General features: G+C 39.7%; 1 pseudogene across 3 annotated transcripts; it reads left to right on the top strand.

Annotated features, from left to right (window-relative positions):
* The first annotated feature begins 3,973 nt into the window (after positions 1 to 3,973).
* LOC111319915 (thioredoxin reductase 1, cytoplasmic-like) lies at positions 3,974 to 24,219 on the top strand (annotated as a pseudogene). Of its 3 annotated transcripts, none has more exons than XR_016001863.1 (18): positions 3,974 to 4,131; positions 5,220 to 5,359; positions 7,120 to 7,180; positions 7,904 to 8,121; positions 12,370 to 12,442; positions 13,657 to 13,725; positions 14,227 to 14,277; positions 14,912 to 14,949; positions 15,690 to 15,794; positions 16,513 to 16,628; positions 17,644 to 17,794; positions 19,010 to 19,084; positions 19,731 to 19,823; positions 20,236 to 20,312; positions 20,832 to 20,988; positions 21,648 to 21,851; positions 22,034 to 22,168; positions 22,919 to 24,219. The product of XR_016001863.1 is annotated as a thioredoxin reductase 1, cytoplasmic-like, transcript variant X1 (transcript). The 3 variants fall into 3 exon arrangements; XR_016001864.1 differs by lacking the exon at positions 3,974 to 4,131 and adding an exon at positions 4,797 to 4,951; XR_016001865.1 differs by lacking the exon at positions 3,974 to 4,131 and adding an exon at positions 5,108 to 5,125.

Below are 24,219 nucleotides of genomic sequence, written 5' to 3'. Positions count from 1 at the left end.
AATTACCCCTATGAAAAGTAGAGGCCGGCCCGCAGATATTTTGACATACTTAAAAACAAGATTATTAGAACCCACCAGGTGGATAGTTTCCTCTCCAGAATCGGTGTACTTTTGAAAAATTCTCTATGAATTTTTAAATAATGCATGAATACCTTCCTAGAAGTACACATCATGGCCGCGTCTGCAAGGCGTTGTTCTCCTTTTCTTAGATAGCTTCAGAGCATTAAAAATAGCCATCCTCGGAGACCCAGGGGCTGTGGGTCGATTTCAAGTTAGGGCATGAAGAGCCTCTGGGGACATTGTCTTACAAGACTAGTTCCAAACGGTCGCAGTCGTTCTGCCGTCTGATTGGTGCCAGAAAATCTTTGTGTTTTTCTGCCCAATCAGAGTGAAGTGTCCTTTCGTGTGTTGTAACACGGACATATACTAATAGCTCAGTTGCTCGCTATGTTTGCTTGGGCCGTGCGACGGAGACTTGCATGAGGTGAAAAGTTTCAGCCTTAGCACACAATGTAAGAGAAATCGATCAGATTGTCCGCGAAAATCTTACCGGAAATTATACTGAATACTTTCGCAGGTATCACTAGAGAACGTGTTTTAAAGTTTGCGAGGTTTGTATACAACACGATGGTTGCAGTCATTGATATGTCGCTTTAAACGTTAAACGAGATTTGAGCTTAAACCTTTCTATATTTTTTGCATAATTTGCTGTGACTGAAACTTTGCCAATCCCGTGAAGTTATTTCGTCGCACGGGCCACGCAGGTATGTCGAGCAACTGGCGCTTTCGCCTACGTAGCTTTCTGCTTGCTGTGCGCGCCAAAATCTAATCTTCGCTTTGTAGTAAAGTCGTTTACAATACGGCTTAAGTTCGTGGACGACCTCCAGCAAGCGCTTAGAGAAAGCTTAGCTGTGTTTCCGGTTAGCTAATTAAAATCTGAACAAAAACCTATTAATGAGAATATTGTGGGAAGGAGAGGTTTTTTCGGGCAGTTACCGAAGGGGTTAGGAAAGAATTTAGTCTTTTAACTGCTGCCTAGAGTGTTGAAATTCTTGAGCAAGGAAGGCCATGGATTCTCTTCTAGTCCCTTGGTCATTGTCATTTCACCTCTTCTGTCGATTGTTGAAGACCAAGTGAAATACCTTTGATCATTGGGAATCGATCCGATGCTCTTTCAATGGGAAAAACAAAACCAAAGACCAAGAAATAATGGATGGAAAGGGCGGGTTTGCTTTATTGCAAATGTCAGCTTAATACTACAGGGCCATCTACCCTCATCTAATAAGCTTAAGTTTCCACGCTTTGCTTTTCTCTTTTTTCAAGCGAAGATGAGATTAGATTTTGACACGCACAGAAAGTTGCGCAAGGACCAGTTGCTCGACATACCTGCGTGGCCCGTGCGACGAAATAACTTCACGGGATTGGCAAAGTTTCAGTCACAGCAAATTATGCAAAAAATATAGAAAGGTTTAAGCTCAAATCTCGTTTAACGTTTAAAGCGACATATCAATGACTGCAACCATCGTGTTGTATACAAACCTCGCAAACTTTAAAACACGTTCTCTAGTGATACCTGCGAAAGTATTCAGTATAATTTCCGGTAAGATTTTCGCGGACAATCTGATCGATTTCTCTTACATTGTGTGCTAAGGCTGAAACTTTTCACCTCATGCAAGTCTCCGTCGCACTGCCCAAACAAACATAGCGAGCAACTGAGCTATTAGTATATGTCCGTGTTACAACACACGAAAGGACACTTCACTCTGATTGGGCAGAAAAACACAAAGATTTTCTGGCACCAATCAGACGGCAGAACGACTGCGACCGTTTGGAACTAGTCTTGTAAGACAATGTCCCCAGAGGCTCTTCATGCCCTAACTTGAAATCGACCCACAGCCCCTGGGTCTCCGAGGATGTAAAAATAGCCTGCTCCAAGTATTCATTTAGTAAAACGGAGCGAAATAGTAAACGCCGTCATAGTTGCAGTCATGTGAAAAAGTGAGGAGGGCTTGAGTTGGGTCGGGCACTTGACTCGACCCAAGCCTCGCTTTATTTTTTTTTTTCACTCCGCATTTGCACATTTTTTCTATCGCACTTCGTTTATCTGACTACACGCATGAAAAAGGCTTCAATTAAAAAAGCTCATGGTCCAAAATTTACGTAACTAAAATTTCTATCCAATAAAAGTTATATTCTAAGAAAAATGATAGTCTGAAATTGTATTTTCAAACATTCCAAGGGGGCAGCGTCATGCATGGTAACTCCAAACATTAAATTGTCTATTTTATCATTTTTATTATCACCATTTATTATTTTCATTGTCATTACCATTACCATTAGTATTATTATCATTATCATCATCATCATCATCGTCATCATCTTCGTCATTATCATCGCATCATCGTCATCGTCGAAGTCATCGTCGTCATCCTGTCGAAGCCGTCGTGGTCATCATCATCGGTATCGTCATCGTTGTCGTCGTCATCGTCGTCATCGTCGTCATCGTCGTCGTCGTCATCATCGTCGTCATCGTCGTCGTCATCGTCGTCATCATCGTAGTCGCGTCGAAGCCGTTGTCGTCATCGTCATCGTCATCGGCATTGTCATCTTTACTGTCATTGTCATTGTCGTGGTCAATGCCATTATTATTACTACCACGCATTATAGTTATAACATTACTGTCATTATCATTTTTTAAAATTCTATTGTTTGACCAATGAATATGGAATGACAATCAGCGCGGGGAGGGGCCAGGGGCTTATAAACTTGCAGGGTCCCAAACAAGTGTCTTATTCAGGAGAGTAAGGGAGTGGTGAAGAATGAAGGAAAAGCGACTGAAACATAAAGCCAAACTACAAGTTTTAATAATAATGATAATAATAATAATAATAATAATAATAATATTTAACATTTATAAAGCGCAAATTAACATACAGGAAGTTATTATCAAATGCACTTAGTCATGGCTTTCAGCTGTCGGAATGTCACCCGGCGCTTTTTGAGAGCCGTGCATCTTATACCTTTTTTTTTTCCTCTGACTGAAGCCCTCGATATTTTAAACGGAAAATAGTCGAGGCTTTTAAATAAAAGGTGCATTGTGTAATAAGACACTTGGATCGACGTCGCTTTGACTGGCATTCGAACTTCTCTTTATAGCCACTGGTAATTGATTCTTAGTTAGACATAAATATAGCTGATATGTAATTGGTTCAAACATATATCTTTTAATACTCTTAATTCAAGGTCAGTACCGTCGAGTCGAGAAAAGTCAAGGAATATCTAAATTAGCTCATTAGGTTCACTGGAGATACTCATAAGCTACAGAGGATGGCGCAGGATCAAATGGAATCGTTAAGAGAAAGGAAAGAGATGAAACGAGCATACACTCCAGCTTGACTTTAGGGAGTCAGCGAATTTGGTGTTATACGCTAACATCAGAGAGATTTAGCACCGCGTTTACGTGAAACGGCAAACGCCAGCTTGTCCCTTCACGTTTCACTTAAAGTAGTAGTGTGAACCTTGCGGCTTCAGCTTCGCGTGAGCTCATGTCACGTCATGGTAGATTTGAAGGAGCCCTTGTGTGACTCACAAATAATAGTTTTGGTGCCCTTTTTCCGGAAATTAACTTCTACTCGCGGGAGAAAAAGTGGAGAAAGTCTTACGTACATGGCAAACGGGAACTAGTCTACTTTCTCATAGAAACGGCAAAGCGCAACCGGAAAAAGTGAAAAATGGCGGGAAAAACAATGTAATGTGGTTACTCTTGCCATTCACGTTTCACGTAAACGCGGTGCTAAATGTCTCTATTATTATCAATGATTTAACCTCAAATATTTAATTACCGGCTCATGTGCTTTTAATCTAATACCTAGACTTTTGCCGTAGCAGACTTGGATTCGGATAACTTTCTTTTTTCCTTCTCGAGCTCAACCCGACAACACGCGTCATGACGTTTGCGTACTCATGTTTTCGTGACAAATATTGTCAAATCAGCGTGACGAGATTAATTTTCTAAACGCGTACGTGCTAATACGGTGAAATATAAGACTGAGCATTTCATATATTCTGGTCTAGAAGAGACCCTTTTTACAGATGAAATGATGGACACAGATGTCATGGTAGGAGCCGAAGGTAAATTATGTCGAAATTCTTGTGATATCTATGGGAATAATTGGCGTAAAATCTCCGGGACATCCACTACAACTTGAACTGCTTGCCGAGTCGGCGAACTAATTAAGTATATTCTTGTTAAAATCTATAATTCGTTGAAACATGTGCCGAGTTAATGACTTAATTATAATAACATTGCCTAAAAATGCCTTAAATATATCTTCTCCGTAAGTTTAATGTACCAGATAACGTGTGAACATTTGCCCATCCATACACCAGATTTGGAACCATCTGGAATCGTTAAGCGAAAGTTCGTGAACAAGAGATAATTCCTGAAGTTTCGCACATAGTGCTTAAGATTGTTGAATAAAAGACGTGAGGTCACGAACAAGCGAATTATTATAATTCATTCCTGTTTTGTTCCTTAGAGATTCAGGAAATGACTCACCAAGATTCCGCACTAACTTGAAAACGATTTCATGCCGTGACTCACTGACTTGTTTGCTTCCTATTGAAAATTGTTTATAATGCATAAACTTTTTTAAAACGAATTGATCATTTGGTTATAGATCTGATCATTTTAGCCATCACATGATTTTTGATTAGATCATCACAAGTTGTGAGCAAATTTATATTTCGATCGAAGGTTCAACAGAGTATATTTCAGTATATTTGTAATTAGCTTGAAATAAACAAGCACGCCTTGCCGCGCGCGGGATAAAGCTCTCAAGCATGACGTCATGTAAATTTTAAATCGGTCACATGTGGCATTGAGAGGAAGTCTTTGCCGGCCGATTTCGGTGAGCTAGCCGGCGAATTGGTAATTTGGACGATATTGCAGGTATGTTTCTCGAAAAAGACGCTGTGAACTAGTCAACAGAGCCTTAAATTTATAACTCAATCAAAGCGTAAACAATGGAACAGCGAAACGGGAAAATGCTTACTGTTCACCACGTGACGTAACCAACACTTAAATATGGCGGCCGGTTTCGCAGTAATGCACTTTTAGGAAGCTGTAATGTCACGTTCTCTCCGTAATCCCTTCATGCCATCATTGCAAATATTTTGATCGCCAACAGTCTAATATTTTTCCACCATTGGTTTCACAGTGTCGAGTCTTAAGCGGGCGAGGACGCCTTCGCCCGAAGTCCCCAACAAGATGGCTCCCGTCAAAGACTTGATCGAACAGAACATCAAAGACAATAATGTAATGGTCTTTTCCAAGTCGACATGTCCATTTTGTAGAAAGGTGAGCATGTTTCTTTTGTTTTCCTTGGCGAGCAACTGAAAGGGTGATCGCGATCGAACCAAACACTCGATGTTTTTAACGTTGTGACGCAACGCTGATAAATTTAGCCCTCGTCTTTTGTAACCTTCCGTGTGAAAAATCACCCTTTGCACATGTTCGCTTTTGTAAATACAGAATTTATTTGCTTTCTGGTGATATACGAGTTTTGATTTAACAGCTCCACTGTCGGTCATAAGAAGTAAGAGATTTTCGTCATAGATCCAAGAGATGGAGAAAATTGCGTAACATTCTGTACCTGTAAGAGAAATATTCAACTAAAGTTCGTTCAAGACGACAGTCGTTAGGTCTAATTTTCATCAACATAAGGAGCTTGATATCTGTTTAATTTAAAGCTTGCCCGAATATTTAGGAATTAAAGGGATATAACTGTTAAAATCTTTTCGGCATTTACGGAACACCAGTACTTTACTCTAATTTTCTTTATGGATCGGTACTCTTTTTTGTCTACGGTAAACAATGCAAAAATGCCGTGGCTTTACTTCGATCTTTTTATGTACTAAGTGATTCTATCAATGACCGAATGAAAGCTTCAATCATGAAGGACAAAACTCTGCCGAGCAAACTTAGAATTTGAATACGCGATCACGGAACGAAAAAAAAAGTTAATTCTACCTGATCCTAGAATATGTAGCGAAAATATATTACACGATTTCTCTGAAGAGAATATCTGTTTATTTTCGAAAAATGCAAATCTGTTGCATTTAAGAGAAGTCTTCAGTGCTTTAATTTCCTAATGTCACCTTCTCCTTCAGCAAAACAATAACGAAATCATTTTGTCTTCCCCTAGGCTTTCTTCTTAAATCGTGCATTATTTACGATGAATGCGACTGTTAGAACGCTGACAACTTGTCCTGTACCAGATCTGTGGACATTATTTGAAAAAGATTACTTTAAGAAAGTAAACAGCGACAAAAAAATATTTAATCAGTTCGTAGTTTATGCTATTGATTAATCCATCAGAGCTAGAGCTGTCATTTAAGGAAGTGCTTTTTTTTTTTTTTCATGCAGATTCAACATCCATTCAATATTCTTAATGACTTCATTATGATGGCTTTTCCTCTGCCTGGATCATTGAATAAGTCACCACAACAAAGACACAAAAATCATTCATTGTCATTAAGATTAATTACGTGTTGCAAAGAAAGAATGAATCTCTGGTCTCTTAATTAAGAAGAGGGTACATTTGAAAACAGCTGTTGAATGCTTAAATATAAAATTCTTATTATGTGCCGTCCATTTATTGGCCGTGTATGATCAAACAATAATATTTAAAAGCGTATTTTCTGGAGATGTTTATTCTCCCCAGGGCTAGAAATAATGGCTGGTCAACAATCAGATCAACTCCTTGGATAACCAAGGAGTGGTTTTGTGTGGTTGTTTATGCATGTAAAGAAGAATTTAATTCAGAGCTAATTTCAGTTGTCTTCTGTTTCATGCATTGAGTTTGAGGCAGCATGTACACTAAAAACATAGTCAAATACATACCTTGTTTCCAAGGGGGGTAGAAGATTTATTAAGATATGACCTAGTGGTTAAAGAGGTTGTTTCTGAGCAAAAATAGGTTTGACCCAACAACATCATATGACAGGCACCAGGCCCAGAAATTATTCCTAGCCTTGCCTATACAGTCAACCAATATTTGATAACATTAAGAATGTTTGATATTGTTTTCATTTATTCTGTTTACATCTCTCTTACAGGTGAAGGAGCTTTTCAAGTCATTAAATGTCACCTTTCAGTCCCTGGATATGGATTTATTAGGTAATATGAATAACACTAGAAAGTTAAGGTTTGAGCATTTAAAATACAACTCTTTCAAAGTCTTACAAACCAACTAAACAGGAAAAAGCTGACAAGCATTTTGATTAACTTTCTTTGTTGGTGTTCTCAAAGCCTTATTATTAACCCTACAACTTTGCTAAGAGTCACTGGCTTCTCCATTCTGTCCTCTATAAAGGTCCTAAGGTACTGACAAGGAGAATCTGTTGAACAATCAACAGCTTCTTTAGTTGGTGATCATTTCCTTTATTCCCATGACCTCATTGTTTGACTCAGGTGTGATCAGTAAAGAGAAATTAGCTGCTAGTCACTCTTGGTGGTCAACCTCTTATTGCACCTTGAAGTATTATGCTTCAATAGGTGCAGCTAAAAGAGCAGGGTTTTGGCTAAAAAATTGCACTGCTGGCTGAAATTTTAAGTGAGGAGGCTGAATGGCTGTGAATGATTGTAAGTGTGTAACCACAGAATTGCCTGTTGTGCTTTATCAAGTGATCACTGGCCAAAAATCCAGCAGAAAAACATGGCTTTTTTATATGGCGAGTTTCGCCAGCAGCCAATAGTTAGTGATAACCCTGAATCATGTGTTTCTGTTTACTGTAAAGATGATCAGACTGTTAAAAAAATGATTTACTTGAAACCTTTGTTTATTCTAAATAGTTGCCAACTATATTTTTTTTATGGTTAATTTTTTTTTTTTTTTTTCAGATAATGGATCAACAATACAGGACAAATTGAAAGACATGACAGGACAAAGAACAGTTCCAAATGTCTTCATTCGCGGGAAACACATCGGAGGTGCAGATGACACAATGAAGCTTCATACAGATGGAAAGCTAATGGAATTGATAATGCCTCCATCAGAAAGCTACACATATGACCTTATTGTTATTGGTGGAGGCTCAGGTGGTCTTGCCTGTTCTAAGGTACTGTCTACATATATACAGGGCATTGGCATTGGCATGGGCATGAGATGCTTACATACATACATACATACATACTTTATTTATTCCAGAAGCAGATGATAACTATTATATACAAATAAAACTAAAAAGAAAATACTTCTAGAAAAGGAAGTTAAGAGGTTATCCCTGTGTAAAAACTCCCTTAAAAGAAAAGACAAAATATAAATCAAAATCATTACAATCAAATATTTAAGTACGATTTAAGTTTAGATTTAAAATGCTGAAAGCTGTCAGCTTCCACTATATCACCCGGTAACTCATTCCATAATTTGACAATCCTAATAAAAAAAGAATTTTTGTAACAATTAAGTCTAGCTGGTTTAATATAGAGTTTGTATTGATGATTTGCTCTCGTAGACCGAATCGTGGCAATATCAAAGAAGTCTTCAAAATTTAAATGATAAAAACCAAAAACTATCTTATAACATTCGACTAAAGATAAGTAAGTTCTACGGTCAGAGAGAGTGGGCCATTTTAGCAGTTTGCGTCGGTCTTCATAGGACATTTCTCCTTTGCGTTGATTTAAAGCGAGTCTTGAGGCTCTTCGCTGTACATTTTCAAGGGTATGGATGTCCTTAACAAGGTAAGGACACCAAACAGGTACCGCATATTCCAAGATTGGCCGTACCAGAGACATGTACAGCATAGAAAAAACATTTGTGTTAGCGGTGCCTACTGAGCGTTTAATGGAACCTAAAACTTTGTTCGCTTTATTGACAGTGATACTTATGTGATGGCCCCATGAAAGATCTCTAGTTAGTGTGACACCGAGATCTTTAAAATTAGTCACATCTTTCAGGGGCTTTTCTAAGAAATAATTAGTTACCGACTTATCGCGTAAATGCGTAATTCGCATAGATTCGCATTTGTCTGCGTTGAAACGTAGCTGCCACTTACGAGCCCATGCGCTAAGATTATTAAGATCATCCTGAAGAAGCTGACTATCTTTTATAGGGTCAATTATCTCTCTGTAGATCTTCGTGTCGTCTGCATATAGTTTCACTGTAGATGATAGGAATTCAGATATGTCATTAATATACAATAAAAACAATAGGGGCCCGAGAATGGTTCCCTGTGGAGTTCCGGAGGTAACGCACGACCAATCAGAATAAGATCCCCTAACGACTACACGTTGTTTGCGCCCCACCAAAAAATGTCTCAGCCAGTTGAGTAAACATTCGTTGATGCCGCTACATTTCAATTTTAAAAGCAGTCGCTCATGAGGAACGCTGTCAAAGGCTTTGGCAAGATCCAGAAAAACAACATCGGTAGGAGTGGATGAATTACGGGATTTCGCCCAGTCATTAAACGTTGATAACATTTGAGTTGTAGTAGATCTTCCTCGTAAAAAGCCAAATTGGTTGCTATTGATAAAGTCGATTTCGCGCCAGAACTTAATCATCCTATCAAAAACAATTTTTTCACAGATCTTACAAGCAATTGAAGTAAGGGAAATTGGGCGGTAATTTTCTCTCGAAGATTTGGAACCCTTCTTATGTAGAGGTGTAATGTCGGCATGTTTCCATTCCTCAGGCAAAAGGCCAAGAGACAACGATTTGTTTATCATATACGTCAACGAAGGTGCTAATTCCGAAGCACACGACTTAAAAATGCACGGCGCGATATGGTCAGGCCCAGGAGACTTATTGGGCTTGAGTTTCAGAAGATGGCGTTTGACCTCATTGACAGAACAATCAATTTTCGCAAGTTTCTTGTCAACAGTGCAGTCTTGAGTGGGAAAATTTGCATAATCTTCGGTAGTAAACACCGAAGAGAAGTATGAGTTCATACTCTGAGCAATACTGAAGTCGTCAGTCAGAACACATCCATCGACGCTTATAGAGATGAGATTATTAGTGCCTCTTCTCTTGGACTTAACAAAATTCCAGAAAGGTTTCGGGTTTTCATTTTCCTGAAGATCAAGTGCAAGTTTCTCTATATAAGACCATCTAGCTGTGTTACAAAGTCTCTTAACAGAATTGTTGAGTTGCCGATATTTTTCCCAAATAGTTGAATTGTTTTTTCTGCGAGCTCTATTATACAATAATTTCTTCTTTTTGCACAAAACGATAAGTTCCTGTGTAATCCAGGGGGCACTGGATCTCTTTTTATTCTTGCGTTTGGGAATGCACTCATCCACTGCTGTAAATAACAAGTCTTTCCAGCAAGCCCAATTATGATTAATATCGCTGTCGAAGAAGGCGCAATGCCATGGAATATGAGATAACAGCGATCTTAAGTGATCCCAGTCGGCTTTACCATAGCAATACAACAACTTCTGTGATTTACGCTGGACGTAAGGTATACCAGATAACGAGAAGGAGATAGAATTGTGATCTGAAAAGGGTTCTCCAACAACCAAATGGTTTACGAGGTCGGGCGAAGTAGTGAGAACTAAGTCTAGGATGTTCGAGTCTCTGGTAGGTTTATTTATCAACTGTGTCAAAAAATTGTCTTGGACGATGTCCATCATGAGTGTGTAAATATCAGATTGACGCAAGAATCTGTTATTCAACCAATCAATCTCCGGAAGATTGAAATCGCCAACAAGAATCAACTCGTTCGTCGAAAACTCTTGCAAAACAGCTTGTAAGTCCTCTAAAGGCTTAGGATCGTTATTGGGAGGACGATAGAAAACTCCCAAGGTGACTTTGCGATTGTATGAGAAAAGAAGATCGACGAAGATGAACTCTGAATCGTTCTGTGTAGTATCACGGGGAACCGCTTTGATGTGTTCTCGCGTAGCAATCAATACCCCGCCTCCATGACGTCCATTGAGCTTTCGGTCCCGCCTAAATACCGAGTAGTTACTAGGAAAGATTTCACCGTCAGGGATGGAGCTGTCCAGATGAGTTTCAGTTAAAACAATTATATCATAGCCCAGAGCGGCAATGGCTAAATCCAATTTGCTTGATTTGTTGACGATGCTTCGTGCATTAGCATAAAAGGTTAGAAGACGAGAGGACTTTTGCTGTTCCGTAAAATTGTGCCGCTCGGCTCCATTTGGACCAGGATTTGGGTTTACGTCGCCGCTCAACTGGAGAAGAAGAATTTGGTAACTTGCAACAGAGTTAGGATAATAACTGATTCTTGACGAAGAAAAACCTCTTCGAAGGATTGGCAAAACAATATGGCGCCTAGTCCAGGACGCTGTGAAGATATTTAAGTTCATTGAAACTACAAACTCATCTTGTAGAACCAAGAAGAAATCGTCAGCTTAACACGGGAACATTTGAGATTGGCCCTGATCAGTCGTTTTTCCGCGATATAGAAGAATTAAACTGAGAATAAAACAAAGAAAACCGGAGAGTCGAAATGAGTGACCGTCAGCCATGACGACTCCACTCGTAAAAAAAACCTTACCTGATACTGTAGCCTTACCTGATACTGTAGCCTTTATTCACTGAAGATCTGAATATTGATTCTTTACACTTACTGCCTATTGTATAATTTTATATTAATACCTTATTGACTTGTTTAAGTTATACTAAGTCCAGGGCGGGGTGATCTGGGTCGGGTCGTTCAAAGGTGGGTTAAGATAACCCAGGGTTACCGTGAAATTTAATTGCAAATCTGAAAGCTTTAAAATTAAATTTACTTTAATTGCATTTGTTTACAATTTGGTGATTGAATGCTGTAAGAAGAATTGGGAAAATTGTCTTAAAATGGCTTTTGAACAGAGAAATATAGTAACCTGGATTAAAATTTAACCCTGGGTTAGTGCTAATCGGTCTCCGAACAACTGGGCGCAGATCTGTCGCGAGTTGCACAGTAATTTGCTGAGCCTTGTAGGAGCAAGGAAAAATATAAAAAATATAAAATATAAAGTGTCAGCTTGTACTATATGTTAAACCATGGAGTAAAGGACTCATTATTTCACTCTTATTTCATTATCAAGTCTTTTTTTAATTTTTAATCAGCACAATACTTCCAATGGCCTTATCTTAGCATCTTACTGATTGCATTAAGCCTGGGAAAAGATTAAAAACAACACATATCAAACCATAAAAGGATTTATGCATGGGTAAGAAATCATGCCCATCTAGTACAAATCATGTGACAAAATGCTGTCAGAGCAGATCTGTAGATCTTCTGGTCCCTTTTAGTGATTCATTTTTTTGAGCTTAACATAATAAAAAGCTCAGTTTTGTTATACATTAATAATTAGTCAATGGCTTTTTTTTTTTTTATTATTTATATTTTTAATAGGAAGCAGCAATCCTCGGACGAAAAGTAGCAGTTCTGGATTTTGTCAAACCGTCACCAATTGGCACTACCTGGGGTGAGTGTTCATTTGATCCTTTCACTTTCAGATCTAAATATCAATTCTCTACACTGTGTGTCATACATTTCCTACACTTTTACCCCAGAGAATTTGGTATTAAATCAAACAAATCCCCTTGTTGATATTTTCTTTTTTCTTCCATCCTTTCTACTTGAAATTGTGTCCATAATTGTGAGGAGAAATTTGTTTTGGTGGCTTCAAGGAGTGAAACTGTCAAGAGTTTCATCTGCCTCCTCCTTTTAACCCCAAGAGTGACCAGCATCTTATTTCCCCCCGCCCCCCCCCCCCACAGTAATACTGCTGAGTCATTCATTAAGATTATGAGAATAAAGGAAATGAGCACCAAGCTTTGATTGTTCAACAAATTTTCCTTGTCATTACCAAAGGAAATGTACAGAGAACAATAGAGAGAATACAGAGACTCATATTAGGGTGTTAAGGGTTAATTATGCATTATCCTGCAGTGCAGGTGGATTTTGGTGGGGCGAGTGGATATTCCCATCGGTTGTTCAGGCCGCCATCTTGAATTAGAAAAACAGTGGAGAGTTGGGACGAGGTAAAAAGTTTACCACCACTCCGACATTCTCCCATTCTCGCCCCAATTCTCCCAGTGTGCAGTGAATCCAACATGGCAGCTAAACACTTGAAAGATGAAAAATTATTTATTATGCATTATTGTTATCTTGTTCAGGGCTCGACACTAACTTTTCAACTTACTAGCCAAGTGGCTAGTTACAACTTGGATGTTACAACAATTTTAGTTTGTTTACTAGCCAAACTGGCTGGTGGAAATCGAAAACCAGTAACCAAAACTGAATTTCTACAAGTCTGTGGCTAGTTGGTTACTGTTAGTGTTGAGCCGTGTTGTTTCCTTGGTTGTCTTTATCATTTGCCCTTGTCATCACAGAACTTATTGATTTACTCAATTTAGAAAGCAAACTTACATCTGTTAGCCCCTGACACGTCCTAACATCAGTATGTATATTCTCCATACTCTTCTCTATACATTTTCTTTGGTGCAGACAAGGAGAACTTGTGTAGCAATCAAAGCTTGCTAGGCTGGGATCATTTTGTGTATTCTCATGATCATAATGAATGACTCGCCAGTATTATTCTATGGAGAATTTAGATACCAGTCACTTGTAGTGTACAAAGAGTGAAAGAGCAAGTTTTTCAGTTTTCATATGATAGATTTATTGTACTTTTTCTAGGTATTGGAGGCACCTGTGTCAATGTAGGTTGTATTCCAAAGAAACTCATGCATCAGGCTGCTATACTAGGTATGTGCTTTTACAATGTTTTGCGTGATTGCTGAATGCAACTTATTGCAACAAGTGTTGAGATTGAAAATGCACTAGAGGCATGTTGACAGATTTTTGTGCTGGTGGGTAGGTTTGAGGACCAGAGGCACAGAGTGATGAGATTATTGGGGGGGAGGGGGGGGGCAGGAAACCAGTGGAAAATGTTGAAACAAATTTCTAAGTCAAAATGAATTTAGGCCTTGATCTTTGAAGAGTGTGCCAAGCTCAAGACCCTTTGAATGCATTTGGGTGAACAATCTACCACTTTATCTCTTTCAAATCAGCCGTATCTAGAAAATGAACTTTCCCAGCCCATGCGGGGGGGGGGGGGGGGTTGGGTTGCATACACACCTCCCCCACCCCTCCTCCCAACAGGCCTGCACCTGCAGTATTGCAAAGATACTTGGTGACATCAGGTCTGCAATAATTGACTTGTGCTTCTTCTCAGATAATCCACTGAATTATTTTAATCTCTCTTAGGACATGACTTGGATGATGCAAGGCAATATGGATGGAGTTTTGATACAACAGGTAACTACATAAATGCTGCAGTAGTGTTGACTGAATAGAAATTTTGTTTGCTATTATCTGACCTTTTCTCTCTAAGACCTCAATATCCTCATGGTCTCCTCCCAACCATATTGATCCATAGATTTCTCACAATTTTGTTCATGTACTTGTAGCTCTGAGAATTACTCTTTACACCCTCAGATCAGTCATGCATATTCTCCATACTGTTCTCTATGTCTTTTGAAAGGTTCGGACAAGGAGAATTTGTTTAACAATCAAGAGCTTCTTTAGTTAGTGATCATTTCCTTTATTCTCCTGATCTTAATGTGACTCATGGGTGACTTTGTGATGTGAAATTAGATGTTCATTACCCCTTGGAGTCAAAGAGATTAGCATTCATTCAAACAAGACCCTTAGGAGGCATTTAATTTTTTTTTTTTCTCATCATGTTTCTCTCAAGTGACCAAAGAGGAAATCCCTCTGTAGTCACTTATGGCAGTGAAAGGGCTAAAGATTTTCCATCAGTTTTTTCTTTTCCTTTGACTCTTTTTGCTTAAGGTTGGAACTCTTTCCCCTCATTTTTTTCTCTTTCTTTTCTAGTTGGCCTCTAAGCTACAACTTCTATTTAAGCTATTCTATCTTTTTACTTTTTTAGTTAGTCACAACTGGGCCACAATGAGAGAGAATGTTCAGGTATATAGATGATTTAATCATTTTCCTTTGCCACATTCGCAAGGCTTCGTAGAAGCCTTTCTAGAGAGAGTGCAAATGTAGTGTATTGTAGTCTAATTAGGCCTATTTTAGAGTACTGTGTATGTGTGTGGGGCTGTTGCGGGGAAGGTCGTAAACAAGACCTTGAAGCCCTCCAAAACCGGGCTGCTAGGATAGTGGCTAGAACTGTGCGCAGCAAGCAGGCAATGGACGTTCTGAAATGGCCCACGTTGGAGGAGCGCCGACGTAAATCTGTCTTTAAACTCGTTAAGAAATGCCTGCAAGGTCAATGTCCCCAGTATTTTAAACAATATTTTAAATGTAATAATACAATCCATGCGCGTGCTACTAGACAAAGCAACCTCTTACATCCGCCTGCTGTGAGAACTGAGATTGCAAAAAGATCCTTCTATTATTATGGTTGCACTCTTTTTAACGAATTATCTTAATGATATTTCGTGTTATACATCTTTTAATCTTTTACTTGTAAATAGTTCTCTATTTATATTATTTCCTGTTTTAGTGTAATGTTTTAATGTTGTTGCTCAGGGCTCCCATTGATAACAGACAGCTTTTTGCGTCTGAAGGGGCTACCCTGAGCCTTATAAATTAATAAAGGTTTTCACTTCACTTCACTTCATTCTGCCATGATTTCATTTCATTAACACTTGATGTAAGTTTTGTTAACTATTCTTTTTTTTTTTTTTTTTTTTTTCATCCAGAATCACATTGGGTCCCTTAACTGGGGTTACAGAGTAGAACTCCGAGATAAAAAGGTCACATATAAAAATGCAATTGGAGAACTTACAGATGCTCACACCATCAAGGTAAGAACTTGCACTACCATCATACATCCTAATTAAATTTTATCCTTGGTATTGACAATATTTTTTTTGACCTCAGTCTCATTTCATAATTTGTCTGGTGAACTTTATTGCTCATTGGGTTAGGAAAAATAGAGACCCTGAAATCAAGGTTACATATAACCAGGAACCTTTATCTCCCGTACTCAGCCTCACATTCAACCCTTTCCTGAGTAGATCTAATTAGGGAAAGGCTCCCAGTGAAAGTTTGAGTTCTAAAAAAACCCAATCAAAATGGAGTTATGACAATCCTCTTGTTTCCCATCAAACGAAAAAAAGAGTTTTTTTATGTTTTACAGTTGACCCAACAGAAATATGATATATTACCTGGGAACAAGCCGTTTTAAATCTAAAATCTACCCTTTAAACGGTTGACTTAAAGAATCAGCGGAGATGGAGCCTCCCATTGATGGGTTTATGGTATACCTTACTCAAGGTGTTCGTTGGAGGTGGGAGAATTGCCACTATGCAGCATTGTTCCACTGAAGGCCTGAGTTCTTTGTTTCTACAGTTTTGGAGAATATTCTCCTGTTACTAACTCATTCTCTTGCTACTAAATTTTCTGAAGAAAATGCAATCTGAACCACTAAATACTGTTTTACAAAATAGTATAAAATATTCAATTTTGAGTTTAAGGCTATATATGTTTTTTCTTTCCATTCTCTAGACTATTGATCTCTAGACTATTGATAAAAAAGGAAAGGAGGGGAAGATGACGGCTCAGCATATTGTTCTTGCTACTGGTCTACGCCCTCGGTATCCTGACATTCCAGGAGCAAGAGAATACGGCATCACCAGGTAATGAAATAATATGTCAGTGTGACTGTCTAGCATGTTGTGACATTGGAAATGATGCCAAATATGGTAATGATGATAATGTTGAGTTTGATGGTGAGGATTGCAGTAACAATGATAACAACAGTGATAATGATAATGATTACAATGAGAGGATAAGAAGGAAAAGGGAGATTATTGGTTGCCATGACAACAGTGATGTGAAGCTTTGGGATGAGGATATCTTGTAATGGAGTATTTTAGTTCATGAAATTTATTTCATTACAGGTTGTCATCAAATGCCTTAACAGGGAAAAAAGAATCCTCTAAAATTTGCCTCGCCCCCAACGTGTGGTTTTGTGGCTCAGTTCTGTAGTCTGATTGTGTGGATGAGGGTTGTTCTGGGTAGGGTAGTCCTGGGTAGGGTAGTCCTGGGTAGGGTAGTTCTGGGTAGGGTAGTCCTGGGTAGGGTAGTCCTGGGTAGGGTAGTCCTGGGTAGGGTAGTCCTGGGTAGGGTAGTCCTGGGTAGGGTAGTCCTGGGAAGGGTAGTCCTGGGTAGGGTAGTCCTGGGTAGGGTAGTCCTGGGTAGGGTAGTCCTGGGTAGGGTAGTCCTGGGTAGGGTAGTCCTGGGTAGGGTAGTCCTGGGAAGGACTGTTGTCGGTAGAAGCAACAAATGTTTCAACAACCTTAGCAGCAGTGATTATCAGAGTCTAGTGATGTTACTACCAGCATCAGTCCCTGTCAGGACTCTACCCTCACTCGGATGTTAGGACTGCACAGTCTAATGTGCATCTCTCTCAGGGCTCGACATTAACTTTTCAAGTTACTAGCCTAGTGGCTAGTGACAACTTAGATGTTAAAACAATTTCAGTTTGTTTACTAGCTAAACTGGCTAGTGGAAATCGAAAACCACTTGCCAAAACTGAGTTTCCACTAGTCTGTAGCTTGATGGCTACCGTCAGTGTCAAGCCCTGTCCCTCGTTCTTTTCTTTTTTAAGTTCAAATAATTGATATCTTTCATTCTCTGTTCATTTTCCAGTGATGATTTGTTCTCATTAGAAAACAGTCCAGGCAAGACTGTCATCATAGGAGCATCATACGTTGCTCTGGAATGTGCAGGGTTTTTAGCTGGGATCAAGCTTGATGTAACTGTTTTGGTTCGATCCATTCTCTTACGAGGTTTTGACCAGGTACTGCACCTTAGAATAACCGCGGATACTTAACCCTTAACACCCCTAACATCAGCATGCATATTCTCCGCACTGTTCTCTATACATTTCCTAAGGTGCTGATAAGGAGAATTTGTTTAACAAAAAGAGTTTCTTCACTTGGTGATCATTACTTTCATTCTCGTGACCATAACGTGCGATTCAGGGGTGATTTTGTTAGGTTTTGTAAGGAGAAATCAGATGCTGGTCACGTAGTCACTCTTAGGAGTCCGAGGATTAATCATTTGTCTCATTATGTGGGTTTTCCGGTTCGATGTCAATAACTAAGCAACTGCGCTTGAGTTCCTTGGAGCACGTGATTTCTAATCCAGGGTAGTAGCCTTTTCAAACGATAGATAGGTTGTCTCGGTAGGAAGTCCTGAATTTTATCAAATCATTCGTTGAAAAGTTTATGGTTTTATTAACTGAGTTGATAATGTAGATTGGCCACTTTGAAAGAGTTTCAAAGTTGACATTTGCAACAGATTGCGCTTGTTTGGCCATAAAGCGCGTTTGCCATCATGCGACCTTTTTCAGGAGAGGTTCAAAAGCTCTCCTCTATGGGGAACTGAAAGAAGGTTCGAGCAGACTTGGTCGCCTTTTATGAAATCTTTTATTAAGATTTCACAACAACATGGAGGAAAAGGCAAAGCAAAGTGAGGGGTGGAGAAAAAAGGGAACTGATTCTATAAGTTTTAGCGATGCATCAAATACACGCTTGGGTTGTGCGGCATATATATATCATACCTTGCATGTAACGAGACGGTCTTACTCATCTTTAGACAGTCAAACTTGTATTTAACGGCTCCGTATTAAGCGGACACCCTGTATTTTAGCGGTCAGTTGTGAAATTCCGGTTTTTTTTCCCTTAATCACTGTAATTTTTACCTTTACTAAGCAGTTACCTCTATAAAGCGGTCTCGGTCACCCTTTTCTAAGTCCCAACGGCCTGTTTTATCTTTCCCCACCTTTATCAAATGGTCACTGAAACCCAGACCACTCAAATAGAACTAAGAATAATCTTTCAAGTAATTTTTAGTGTATGCTTTTCTCCAAAAATAAAAGTAAGTAGTGTTTGAATGTATAAGGTACGAGTTTAGAGTTACTGACTGCCGCTGTTGTAGACTCAAACTTAAATTTGATGAGCACATCTTAGGTGGCTGGTGCTAATGACACGTATTGGTTCTCTTTTTGTAGCAAATGGCGGAGTTAATTGGCAATGACATGATTAACCATGGAATTAAAATCAAAAGACCAGCAGTTCCTACAAGGGTTTGTGCATATAGCATTGTAGAAGAAGTAGCGTTTGTAGTCGTTTTTGTAGTTCTCGTCTTCATTCCTAATCTATCCATGAAGAGAGCAGGTCAGATTTGGTACTCTAGGATAACTTCCCCAAATACATTTAGGTCCGGTTATTTAAACAAAGTCTAGCCGTTGTTGAACAAAACAGCTTCTAAACTATGTTTAATTTAGCCGAATCTTTTACCTGAACATTTATTTTCGTGAACAGTTTTAAGAGGGCCGAAAGCTAACAGTAGAGAGACATTTATTTATTGAAATCAATTCTCTTTTAGAGGATACCTGAGGCCCATCATTTGCGTAAAACTGCGGTTTGGGTTAGACCGCGTTTAAATAATCGGCCCTTAGTTGTTTGTTTGTTTATTTGTTTGTTTTATTTAAGATATTCATTTCTTTCCATTCCGTCGAAACTTCGAACGTACGGTCCGCTCCCGGACTTTTTCTGGAGATTTTATTGATAGCCAGTACCAAGCGGTCAACCAGACTGTTACCCCAAATGTTGAGATTTTTATTTCTTTCATTTGCACAGTAAGGTGGTCACATGTAACTATTCTGCCATTGGCAGCCATCTATGAAGAATAGTCTTTTTTTTATATTCCTGTTTGCGGATTTTTCTTAGGTCGAACTTATAGAAGAAGGAACACCCAGAAAACTAAGAGTTCATTTTAAACATTTAGACACTGGTGAGGAAAACTCCATCGAATGCAACACTGTAAGTATTTCATTTGTTTGGCGATTTGTTGCTAAACTTGTGTTATGAACGCTAGTATAACAAACCTGAACTCTTTTGGAGTGAGGTTGTTAATTAAAAACCGAAATTAATGTATCACAAGGAACCCATAAAAGTCCAAATTAAAACAAATCAAGAGCTTGAGTCGCGATGGGAAAACGATTACTGACGAAGCCACAAAAGCCAATCAGAACAGATGAAAATATAACAAGTGGCCAATGATAACTCAAAGAAAGTTTGTAGGTGGGAAAACGCGAGCGAAGAATCGCGACTTGCTTTAGTGTCGCTTTGATTGGTGAGAGCGTTGCGTGAGTTTATTAGATTAATCTCAGAAGGAAAACCATTATAAACCCAATCAATGCGATATAATTACTATGTTTACTTTTTCAACCAGGTGATGTTTGCGATCGGCAGAGACCCGTGTACACAGGGAATTGGTCTCGAGAATGTCGGTGTGAAACTCAATCCAAAGTAAGTGTTCGTCCGTGTCAGTAAACTGTTTCTGCTCGGGCGAGAATTACGTCCGGACAGTACTATTCAGTAGAGTCGCATGACTGAGTTGGTGGGTTTGGCACGGGGTAAAATGGTCACTTGTGTTTTTTTTTCTTCTCACTACCAAGTAAAGTAGGAACGAGGAAAGATATCATATCATAAAGTTTTTAAACGAACGTGGAATAGAGAGCTGATAATTTTTAGTCTCCCACGAGGATTTGAACGTCGAGTTCTGGTGCTTACCTCTGTGCCAAAGAGAACGCTTTATGAGATAGTTTACTATTTGGTTCATATGTAAGAAGCGTCTCACCTGCTACTAAGCATTAACATTGTCGAAAACGTAGCTTTTAAACTGATCGCCATCCTAAGAAGTTTTGCCTGTGAAACCGATGGTCAGTACAAAAAAAAATGCATGGAGAATGTGTATAATGATGTCAACATGTGAAGGGTGAATCGTTACCCACGCTTGACTGACAGCAAATGTCTCTTCTCTTGTAGGAATGGAAAAGTGGTCGCTGGAGACAATGAGCAAACTAGTGTGCCAAATATTTATGGTATTGGAGATATTTTGGATGACAAACTGGAACTCACTCCAGTTGCCATTCAGGCTGGTAGATTACTTGCACATCGCTTGTATGGAGACAAAAACGAACTGGTAAGTAAAACTCGCAACTTCATTTGTAGTATCATAGACTAGAGGCGTGTAGGCCTCGATCCCGTGTATTGTAACATGCGTGAAGAGACTGGATTCCACATCTTGCTATCTTAGTTACGCCTCACTCCCGTATTAATTTTTTTTTTGTGATACAGGGAGGCCTTTGTTTGTGTCGTTTGTGAAATACTCAGTTGAAAATTGCTGGATTCGAATGACATCCTTTCATTTTTTCCATCAAAGAAGTGATAATGACCAAATTTACGATTGATTACCGTAAAATCTTTATGAAAATAATCACAACGGCCAATCAGAGAAGCCAAAATATCCGAGGAACCAGTGAGAGCTCTCCGAGAAACAATCAAACTGTCTGAAGCGCGGGGAAACGCGACAGGCCAAATAAGACCAGCCAATCAGAAGAAAGGAAACTGTCGTAAAGAGCCAATAAGAACTCAATTAAACACCAGCAAATTGCTTGAAAGCGAGAAAAAGCGGGGGACCAAAGGCGTGATCGGTTTTAGTTTTGCGTCTCTTAGGTTGAGAGACTGGTGCGAGATTCTGGACCAATCACAGGGCGAAGTGACCGAAAGTTTTTGAAACCCAGACCACTTGATCCAGGTCTTCAGCGCTACCTAATACTAACTTCTATGTATCTGTTTTAGTGCGATTATGTAAACGTCGCCACAACAGTGTTTACCCCATTAGAGTATGGCTGCATTGGTTTGTCTGAAGAAGACGCCATTGCCAAGTTTGGGGAAGAGAATGTGGAAGTGTACCATACTAATTACCAACCTCTGGAGTACACTGTCGCCAAACGAGACATGTCCGGCTGCTATGCAAAGCTTGTTTGCAACAAAAGTGATAATGTAAGTATTGCATGCTACTGCGGTCTTCATCAACTGGTTATTATACGAAAACCGTAGCAAGTAAGTAGACCGTTCAATATTACGGAACGGAAAGGTAAAACTGCACCTATTCTGTTGGCCGCTGTAGGAACTCAGCAGCATTGATACTGAAAGGGTTAACTTCGCCTTTTGTTTTTGTGCAGGAGCGCGTTGTCGGCTTTCACGTCCTTGGTCCAAACGCTGGAGAAGTCACACAGGGCTATGCTGTGGCCATTAAGTTAGGAGCCACGAAAAAAGACTTCGACAGAACTATAGGTATCCACCCTACAGTATCAGAGGTGAGTGTATCAACTATTAGATTCTCCTTAATGTACTTCCTTAAAGAAAGAAGATAGGTGGAGAGAATCTGTTAGTTTATCGACGTGGGGTGGTATCACGCAAAGTCAGACTTGCTTCAGTTAACTGTAGAGGTGGGGGGGGGTGGGGGGGGGGATTGAGGTATCTGTTTCCCGTAGTTTGACGAGTCTGTAGACTTTTTAAGGTACAAAGGAACCAACTGTACAGAATAGCAGGATAATTGTACTCCTCGCGCGTTATTTGTACTCTATTTTGTGCAGTTGGTTAACAAGTGGAAATATTTTATGAAAAGGTTGAGTGCTATCATTCCCTCAACTAAACTCTGAAAGGCAGGGGATACGAGAACGGATGAAATGAAGGGTCTTTGGGTGTGGCCAGCCACACTTATGAAACTGGACTGGGAGGGGAGAGGGGGAAGGGAGATGGGGTTATATTGGAACAGAGCGGGGTAGGAAGGGTTTGTGTGTGAGTACTATCTAACGTTTGGTAGTTTACTGGACTGGGAGGGGAGAGGGGGAAGGGAGATGGGGTTACATTGGAACAGAGCGGGGTAGGAAGGGTTTGTGTGTGAGTACTATCTAACGTTTGGTAGTTTACTGGACTGGGAGGGGAGAGGGGGAAGGGAGATGGGGTTATATTGGAGCAGAGCGGGGTAGGAAGGGTTTGTGTGTGAGTACTATCTAACGTTTGGTAGTTTACTATGATTTCCCGTTTTGAATATTCCACTGTAGGTGTTCACAACTCTTGCAACAACGAAGAGTTCTGGAGCGGACGTTGCCGCATCGGGTTGCTGAGGTTAGACCCTGCTGTCGCTTCGTCTCAGAATAACAAGAGCATCGAAATGTTTCTTGTTTATTCTGAGAGCGACAGCGGGGTTACATACCTTGCCCTGGATGACCTCAGTACAGTAGCGACGTTTCCTGTCTGCTCATATGACGGTCAAGTTTGTAAACTCATCCTTTTGGGAAAACTTCACCCGATGTTGTACTGGAGGAAATTCCGAAAATTTTCTGCAGTTTTTTTTTTTTTTTTTTTTTCGTCAACTGCACTGTATATGACTCTACCGTGTTGGATTCGCTGTTCAGAAAGATTTGCGTGACAAACGCTGTAACGAGGTGTTACTTGATTCTATTTAGTAACGAAATGATAAACACTTTTCGACTTTTCTTTTCGCTATGTACAAAGTTGCACTGTTAAATAAGTTTTATTCGAAGTATCACGAAATTGTATATGACAACGGGTTTCTTCTCTATTGATTATTGTACAGGCGTTTAGATGTGACTGGTTATAATTATGTAGTAACAGAAAATAATATTTATGTCCACTTGAGAGAACATTTGGAAGAACGTTCGAAACCAGAATTCGTTGTGAGTTTTATAACATTTGAAATCGTTGTCAGACCTGCTAAGAGCAATTTTCAACCTAGTGTCGAAAGTAATACACGATTACTTGAGCCGCGAGGAGGCCCTCATTGTCAGCGCTGCAAGACGCACGTTTCTCCACCCCCGGGAAGATTTGAGACGAGAGAGATTTGCAGACCTCTCTTTGGCTCGCGTTGCTCGAGGCCTCAAAATTTCTAGCGGGCGAAGGAACTCATGCTGAAGTGCTTACAACAAGGGTCTGCTTGGAGGCTACAATTGCCCTGGCCTTACATCTTGTTCGCTCTCTGATAGTTTGCTGTGTATTTAGGTTTTCGTCAACTTTTTTTTATATTGACTTTCTCTCTATTAGCTGTTTTGATTACCATGGTTGAAGTTTTACAACTCTAACTTCCGACTGCACTCACCAATGTACAACGTACATTTAGCGTAGCGGGGCGCTTAGCAGAGAACCCAGTGTGGAGCGAGTGTGCCACGCGTGGGAATATCACAAGCATGCGAACCATGCGGGTCGCCCTCGCAAGCCTTACGCGCTCCTCCGCCAAGCGCTCTCTACGTACTGTTTTAATGAAACCTTCTCTTCTCCTGACTATTGTGATAAAATTTAGTTAATAAGCGATGAGTTGCTGCGGAGAAAAAACTTGTTGATTATG

The sequence above is a fragment of the Stylophora pistillata genome, chromosome 5 (assembly GCF_964205215.1).
Source record: "Stylophora pistillata chromosome 5, jaStyPist1.2, whole genome shotgun sequence".
NCBI classification, from domain to species: Eukaryota; Metazoa; Cnidaria; class Anthozoa; order Scleractinia; family Pocilloporidae; genus Stylophora; species Stylophora pistillata.
This window is presented reverse-complemented; position numbering and strand designations above follow the sequence as displayed.